The sequence below is a fragment of the Mytilus trossulus genome, chromosome 11 (assembly GCF_036588685.1).
Source record: "Mytilus trossulus isolate FHL-02 chromosome 11, PNRI_Mtr1.1.1.hap1, whole genome shotgun sequence".
In the NCBI taxonomy this organism is placed as follows: domain Eukaryota; kingdom Metazoa; phylum Mollusca; class Bivalvia; order Mytilida; family Mytilidae; genus Mytilus; species Mytilus trossulus.
The window spans coordinates 44802510-44812113 of NC_086383.1; the positions used below are offsets into that span (position 1 = coordinate 44802510).

The 9604-nt window shown below is 31.0% G+C and overlaps 1 long non-coding RNA gene across 1 annotated transcript; it reads left to right on the forward strand.

Moving 5' to 3' along the window:
- Nucleotides 1–5383: 5383 nt before the first annotated feature.
- On the forward strand, nucleotides 5384–9167 carry LOC134690408 (uncharacterized). Its single transcript, XR_010101926.1, has 3 exons — nucleotides 5384–5629; nucleotides 7446–7519; nucleotides 9089–9167. It is a non-coding gene; the product is annotated as an uncharacterized LOC134690408 (long non-coding RNA).
- The last annotated feature ends 437 nt before the right edge of the window (nucleotides 9168–9604 follow it).

Sequence of the window (9604 nt, forward strand, 5' to 3'; positions counted from 1 at the left end):
CTTAATCAGATATGACAAGATGATAAGTATTCTTTTAGCATTTCAGTGCCAATTTCTTTTTTATAATTCGGTTAAAGTTTCTGAAGTGCGTATAGAACAAGTCCATTGATAAAATAGGTCACCTCTAACATTGTCATTTTGATCCTTTTCGGTTATATCATTTCTTCAAGTTTTCATAAGGTTTAAGAAGTATTTGTGTCTTAGGCATAAGTGAAATGATATATAATTGATTGTCGAAAAATACACCTGGCCCTTGGTGCAGTAAAATTGGTACTGCGTGTGTCATACATTAATTTCTTTTTCAAAGTTTGTGCCACAAATGCTGCCAAAATGACATATGAGCTTTTTTTTATCAATTTGCGTTCGTCGTCCTTCGTCGCCTGTCGTCTTTTACAAAAATCTTCTCCCCTGAAGCTACAAGGCCAGATTTCACCAAACTTGGACACAATGATAATTGGGATATATAGTTTGAATAAAATGTGTCCGATGACCTCGCTAGACAACATAGATAACCGACATGGCTAAAAAAAATTAACATATGGTAAATTGCAAATTATCTTTATTATTTTGAATACCTCTATGAAAAGAGAAAATCTAACCGAAGCAAAAATGTTCAGAATGTTGAGCTCTTGCAATTGTCTATATACTTCAAATGGCTTAGAAGAGTTATTTCCCTCAAATGACAATGTTGAAAATGCACATAGACCAATATGATCGATACATGCTATTTAGAGCGTTTAGTTTAAATAAAGTGTCGTGTATGAATAAACGTATTCTTTGTGTACAAGTAAGTTTTTATGTTATCGGTACTTTATATTCACAAAAACCTTGAACTACTTTGTAAAGGTAAAACAAAATATCCAACTTAAGTAACAAAAAAACACGATAGCTCTGCTCTACAAATACACGTCTAGCTTTGATTGATGAACTATACTTACTAAGCTGTCTGACGCATTTAACTAGGAATAGTGTACATTGAAATCATAAAATTTACATAAACGTATCCCAATAGTAATAGTATCAGTAAATGATTTATATCTTTCAACAATACAATGAACAAATATCACTTAAATTTGTTTTGTACAAATGTCAGGTTCAAAGGTAGGTAAAGCTGTTCAAATGCTAAATTGCAAGGAGGAGGTATGATAAAACATTAAAGGACACCTTATGGGAGTTCGCTTCTCAGTTTCAAAGAAAGTAACTTTTCAAAACACTAAATTATACTGATTGGGGATTAATAAAGGAATCCAAAGATCAACAAATTATATAGGTCACATTGCTTGTTTTCGAAATATTAGCCATTGAAATTTTGGCGGGAAAATATTTTCTCTTGACTTTTCATAGCTTTATCATTGACAAGTTCAAGTTCTCAATAACTGTTAAAAAATAATTAAAATTTTATAAGACTTTAACAGATGGCTTATCATTATACACGTAAAAGATTTTGAAAAAAAATGGTTTCACCGGGGAAATTTGTTTCAAGGCATTCAAATGGATAAAACCAGAGGATTTCGAAAATCCGACAAAAAAAAACCAAAACGTGTCAAGCCAGCTTCCTTAAATTTTCAAAATAAAAATCTTCAAACTTCCCAAATTAAATCTATTTATGTGGATACTGTGTCATACAATACCTGATGTCATTTTAAAGTTACAAAATGTAAAATTCACATACAGTATGTACAATAACTAGGCATTATTATATATATCTACAGAATAAAATTGAGAATGGAATTGGGGAGTGTGTCAAAGAGACAACAACCCGACCAAATAAAAAAACCCAACAACAACAGCAGGTCTTCAATGTAGCGAGAAATTCCCGCACCCGGAGGCGTCCTTCAGCTGGCCCATAAACAAATATATACTAGTTCAGTGATAATGAACGCCATACTAATTTACAAATTGTACACAAGAAACTAAAATTAAAATAATACAAGACTAACAAAGACCAGGGGCTCCTGACTTGGGACAGGCGCAAAAATGCGGCGGGGTTAAACATGTTTGTGAGATCTCAACCCTCCGCCTATACATGTAACCAATGTAGAAAAATAAACGCATATCAATACGCACATTAAAATTCAGTTCAAGAGAAGTCCGAGTCTGATGTCAGAAGATGTAACCAAAGAAAATAAACAAAATGACAATAATACATAAATAACAACAGACTACTAGCAGTTAACTGACATGCCAGCTCCAGACTTCAACTAAACTGACTGAAAGATTATGATTTCATCATATGAACATCAGGCACAATCCTTCCCGTTAGGGGTTTAGTATCATACCATCATAACATATATGAGAAGAACATAACCCGTGTCATGCCAACAACTGTTTTTAGAATAAATGTCTTTAGTTCCGACGCAAAGACCTTATCAGTGACTCAATATTAATGCCAAAATATGCAATCTTTAATGACTTGACAACAGTATCGTAATGATATCCCTTCTTGATCAGTCTAATTAAAGGTTTTGTAAGAGTCTGAGGTGAATACTGACACCTTTCCATAAAACATTGGATGTGAAATACCTGAACGTATAAAAAGTCTGCATGTTGAGCTATATTTACGAATGATGTCTTTATACCGATGATAAAATTTAGTAAATGTTTTGACTAGTTTGTGATATCGAAAACCCTGGTGTAATAATTTTCAGTAAAACATAAATTTCTCTCGTTAAATCTAAAACATTGTTACAAACACGAGCGAATCGCACAAGTTGAGATATATAAACACCGTAGGATGGTGACAAGCGAACGTCACCATCTAAAACGGATAATTAACGATAGGATATGAAAAATCATCCCTTTTATCATAAATTTTAGTATTCAGCTTTCCGTTAGTGATATAGATATCAAGATCGAGGAAAGGGCAGTGGTCATTATTAGTATTAGCTTTATTTAAAGTAAGTTCAGCAGGATACATTTCATTAATATACATACTGAAGCCTGCAACACTCAGCAATATATATGTTAGACAGACTCTAAATATAAAAAAAAAATACTCAAGCATCTGACGGCCGTTGTGTATATAATAGATTGATTTTTTTAATACAGGGTTCCTAACACTATAATAATGTTGCTTTATAATACAGTCTCATGGTTTGGTTGTTGCTTTTGTTTTCAAATTTTTTATGTCATGGTACTAATGTATTTTCTGAACAAAAAACTATGTTGTACGGATACGCCATGTGTTAAACAATTACCTCTTATGTATATATAACCTATGTCATATATTACCTTTATTCAGGAACTTGTAATTCAGTGGATGTCGTTTGTTTATGTGTTACATATTTGTTTTTCGTTCATTTTTTTTTTACATAATATAAGGCCGTTAGTTGTCTCGTTTGAATTGTTAATGTTTGTGTCATTTTTGGTCTTTTGTGGATAGTTGTCTCATTGGAAATAATACCACATCTTCTTTTTTTATATTTAATATATATTTGACTTAAAAAGATATATTGTGTTTGTTTTTGGATTGGTTTATTGAATATAGTGTATTGATCATTATTCATGAACAACAGTTTATATGTATAATGATGTGTTTTCATTAACCTCACTTTCAAACTATTTACATGTAACAAGTTTTTCATTTACGTTTTCCCTTTTTGCCTTGCTAGGCTACAATAAATGATGCATTGTCTGTTCATCTATTCCTATCAGACAAAAATATAGGGAACTTTTAACGGTTTTATTTTAACATCTCTATATTAATTGTCTATTCAAACAGATATAGTTATATGTGAGATAAGTCCGATTTCTTTCAAGGACTTATCTCGTGTGGTAGAAGTGTAAAAACTGTTAAACTTCTTCACAAATTGTCTTTATATTGTTTAAGAGGTATCGATTAATATTCTACTTTGCCTCAAACCTAGCGTAAGTTGTGTGCTTTATAATAACATCTTCATTACCTGTTTAAAATCATTTCACTTTGTTTGAAGCCAAAAATCTCAATTCATATTTTTCTTTTTTACTTTACTTGGTATCGTATCTGGTGAAAATCTATCCCTCGCCAAAAATACAACACAAAAGCAATAAGATGTGATACTTGTTCTGTGATGAACATATTTTCCTATTAGGTGAGGACATTTTGAACTAAATAATATTATAACAACGAAATCGTACCGTTTATTTAACACACCGAACGGTTCATACGAATATTTGAATATTTATTGTATCCTTTCTCTGTCTGTTGCAATCACAGAGGTTGATAAAAAAATGACAAAAGACGAGACAATTGCGAAAAAATATATCAAGATTGTTGACCTCCATGTTTACAATTGTTGACCTTCATGTTTACAATACAATTAACGGTACCAATCTTCTTGCACCAGCTGCGCATTTCGACAATACATGTCTCTTCAGTGATGCACTACATACATACAATGTAGTTGATGTCGTGATTCATGTTGTCAACACTTGTCAAGCTTTTGAGTTTGGCCTTGATACATAAAAATCACGATTGTAACAGTAACCAGAACGATATATCCTTCTTTTACAAACTGTTGCAGCTTCAGGTTAGTTGGTTAGAAAATGTTATGTCTTTCTTAGATAATACCGTAGATAACTTGTCCTTTAGGAAGAAACATGTATTTATAAATCTGTTATGTTGGCAAATTTTTCTATTTAATAAAAATCAGAAAAAATAGTAATTTTCGTTACGATTTCCGTTCATAGAGTTTAAATAGAGGAATTATAATTCATATATTCCCATGAATATATGATATGCAATCCCTTGTGTTTTTATTTGTCTTTTTCATTATAATTTTACCTCTTATTTATATTCTCTTCGGTCATGACTGATCGTTTACATCAATTTGGTAGATGTACGCTGAGACTACTATAACAGCAGACTGTTATAGTAGTCCCAGGTCTACGTGTAGAAATCTTGATTCTTATCATATAAAGAAAAATGTATTCAATGACATCCCTGTTTATTAGCATCGTCTATGTGAATACTTTCTTCAAAATTTATGTTTTTTTTTCGTACCCATGTTTTGACTATTTTATTTATTGTGTCTGTTTATTTAACGCATCAATGTAAATATCACGGGATTTGATGAGACTGTCATTTAAGTGAGAAGGTTAGCGCTATAGAACCAGGTTTAATCCACCATTTTCTACATTTGAAAATGCCTGTACCAAGTCAGGAATATTACAGTTCTGGTCCATTCGTTTTTGATGCGTTTTATTATTTGATTTTGCCATGTGATTATGGGCTTTCTTAATTGACTTTCCTCTAAGTTCAGTATTTTTGTGATTTTACTTTTTTGTATGGCTTTCCTAACTTTTAGTTAGCTTGTTTTTTAATAAAAGTACAAGTTTCAATCTTATTCCATGATACATATCACCTATTAATGCTAAATCATGGTGTCGCTATCTTTATTTTAGAACAAAGAAATATAATAATGTTAGCTTCTGTGATTATGCTGAGTATAATTGGGGTGATAAACAAAGATGTAGTGGCTCTACCATGCCTCACAGATGAATCCAAAACTAAATTTGAAGCTATTAGAAAGGCTCTGGGTATTCTACAGACTTCCATAGACGACACAATAGAAAACTTACAGAATGATGTTAAAAAAAAAGTTAAAAAAAATAGACGACAACATGGGCGCTTTGATTTCAGATTTTCAAAGTATGTGCACATGTTTTTATATAATGTACCTCGGAGTTTATCAAATTCAAAACTATTACAAACACTTTTGATAAATACCATTTATAATTTTTCATTTTACTGGAACTGATGAGAAATAAAATTCACTCATTCAACGGAATATATATATATATTTTTATTGAATTGTACTTAACTGAAATCAATGAAGTGCAAGTTTGAAAATAGAAATCCAAACGACCTTTACGTGTGTATGTTGTTTCGTTTTACAATAGCATTGCACCGGATCCGGAAGTCATAATTTTCAGAAATAGTCTATCCTTTTAATAAGTAGAACGAGTATCGTTAAGTTATGGTGTTGTTTGTGGGTTTTTTTCAGTGTCAATTATATTATACTTCAACAGATGTGTTTCATTAATTTCTTTATGCTGAGGTGTCAAATATTACCTTTTAATATACATAAAAGAGGGACGAACGATACCAGATGGAGGAGTCAAACTCATAAATCGATAATAAACTGACAACGCCATGGCTAAAAATGAAGAAAGACAAACAGACAAAAATAGTACACATGACACAATATAGAAAACTAAAGAATAAGCAACACGAACCCAACCATATCTAGGGGTGATTTCGGGTACTTCGGAAGGGTATACAGATCCTGCTCCACATGTGGCACCCATCTGATAACTGTTGAAGAAGGAGGTTTATATCACAACATTACTCACACATATATATATATTTTTGTGTATATAAAGTGTCTCGTATGTCAGTTTTTGGATAGGTATTGGTTGTTTTATCATGTATGTATATAGTAGATATAGGAAGATGTGGTGTGAGTGCCAATGAGAGAACTCTCCATCCAAATAACAATTTAAAAAGTAAACCATTATATGTTAAAGTACGACCTTCAACACGGAGCCTTGGCTCACACCGAACAACAAGCTATAAAGGGCCCAAAAATTACTATTGTAAAACCATTCAAACGGGAAAACCAGTGTATGAATTATTATTATTGCAATCAATATGTGATAATTTAATAAACAAAATATTTATGTATTTATTTATTCAATTATATTTTCTTATATAAAATGCCCCCTCGAACGATAGAAAAAGCTAAATAAAAACAAAACAAAACAAACAACACATAATTAAAAAAAAAATGAACCGTTAAAATATAAGGTTCGTATATCTCTAAATATACATTTGTAAAGTTTGTAAAATGAAATATTAGCATAACGTAGATATGCATATGTTCAACCAACATTGTTTTTTTTTAAACGCAAATTTTATTGAACATAGTATCCATATTGATATCAAAGTTCAATTTCTCCCTTACACATCTTAAGCATTTAAAACATTACTATATATAAAACTCAAAGCTCAACTCAAATGTCAACTCATGCTTTCAATTTAACTCAAAGATCAAATCATTTCAGATTTACATGCTTATTCAAACTCGAAAAGGTACTCTATTTTTCGCAACACCTTTGAGTCAAACTATGTACACTCACGCGATTTTCAACATTTACAATAAACCAAAGTGCTTTGGAACATCTTCAAACGTACACGATACGTATTATACATATACTTATAATTTCAGTAAAAAATAAGGACACTAGACTTTGAAAAATAACCATACTACTTCCTATCTTACATAGTGATTACGAATATCAAAGAAACCAATTGATTAGATATATAAAATCATGACAAATAGAAAAGAGTCAAAAACACCATGTACTATACGATATCATCTTCATGTTTTCTTTTGAAAATGTTCAATGATGACATTTTTTTCATACATAATGGTAACACCGATTTTTTTTGATTTTTTTTGCAGAAAGACAATGGAATAAATACAATGGTCACTGCTACTACTATGGATACGATCAACGTTCTTGGTTTTTAGCTGAGGTATGAATATCCACAGTTTTTCATTAAAATTTTAGGTGAAAAACAGAATGATTCTCTTTTGCTCTTATTCTATTTGAGGTGAATACATTATTTTGTACCGTCTTTGATTCATAGATGTGAAAACATCATTATACGTATATGATGTACAAACATTCCTATATTTGTTATGCAAGCATTATTATATGATGTGCAAATGTACTTATATTATATACAAAGATCCTTATTTGATGTGCAAATATACTTATTTGATGTGCAAATATACTTATATGATGTGCAAAGATCCTTTTATGGTGTGTACATTGTCTCATTTTCCCTTTAAATTGCTCGCGATAGACACATATTTTAGATAAACCTTGATAGTTTGCAGAAGCAGATCGGAATCAGATATGACGTAGACTGTAATCATTCTAATCATTCTAATCGTAATCATGTTCATTGACCATAACGACGATGAAAGCACATCATATAATGACGTTTTGACATCATATAATGAAGTAAATCTAACCACATATAAGATTACAAGCACATAATATAATGACACAACCACATCATATATAAGGGAAACTGCAAATCATATAATGATATGAACACATCATATAAGTATATTTGCACAGCATATAAGTGTATCTGCACAGCATATAAGTATATTTGCACATTATATAAGGATCTTTAAACATAGTATAAGTATAGTTTCACATCATATAAGAATGTTTGCACATCATATAAGTATATTTGCACATCATATAAGTATATTTGCACAGCAAATAAGTATATATGCGCATCATATAAGTATGTTTGCACATCATATAATGATGTTTTCCCATCATATAATGCTGTTTGCACATCATATAAGGATATTTGCACATCATATAAAGGTTTTTGCACATCATATGATGACAAGTGAACATCATATAAAGGTAAATGCACATCATATAAAGGTAAATGCACATCATATAATGAAAAAGGGGCATAATAAGACAGTGGTGGCGTTCCATAATTTGCCATTGCTAATCTAACTTCCCCTGAACAAATTTGGATAATATGATGCAAAATCATTTTGAAATTAGGAAATTATTTTGAATATTCTGAACCTTGTTTGAATGGGGAAAAAAGAAAATGATTGTGAATGGAATATGAGTTTATTCTTTTAAATTTATTGTATTAATTTTGTTACTATGGCCCCTTTATGGGCATACTGTTTTTTGGTATGTGTGTCCGTTCGCCCGTCTGTTACGCTCCATGTTAAAGTTTTTAGTCGAAGTAGTTTTCGATGAAGTTAAAGTCCTATCAACTTGAAACTTGGTATACACGTTTCTTATGATATTATCTTTTTAATTTCAATATCAAATATTGGGAGATTCGTGTACTAAGGATACATACTTGTTTACAATATTTTAGAGCATGAATGTTGGAGGTGTAGGGACATGCAATTTTTGAAAATTTTGCACCATTTAGGAATCAAATTTTAATCCCTCTTAAATTTGCTTATTTTTTCTTAAAAATGTCAAATCATAGAAAGTAATAGTGCAGCTGGGGCATCAGTGTACTAAGCACACATTCTTGTTATAGCAAAGTTGCAAACAGATTGGAGGATATTTAGCAAAAGTTGGTGATGAAGCAGAAAGCAAATGAATCAGCGATAATAGAAGTAAGCTTCATTGTTTATTCTAAAATTTGTCTCTTTCTATTCAAATTTAGTATATTTATGCCCCAATTATGGGAATAAGTTCGTCCCTCTACCCCCCTTCAGGTTTAAGTTTTTTGGGCGAGGTAGTTTTTTTTATGAAGTTGAAGTCTAATCAACATGAAACTTGATACACGTGTTTTCGTTTGAAGTGATCTTTCTAATTTTTATGCCAAAAAGAGTTTTTATTTCATTTTCACAGTCCAATGAACATAGAAAATGATTGTGCGGATTGGGCATCCGTGTACTATGGACACATTAGTGTTTAATAAAGTGTAGGAGGCATATGATATGATAGTCATAAGTGTTTTTTTTCCTTCAAATTTGAAATTGTCCCCGTCTTTTTATAATTTTTATCTTTGTGGCAGATCTTTGAAAATCTCTGTTTATCATTATTTATA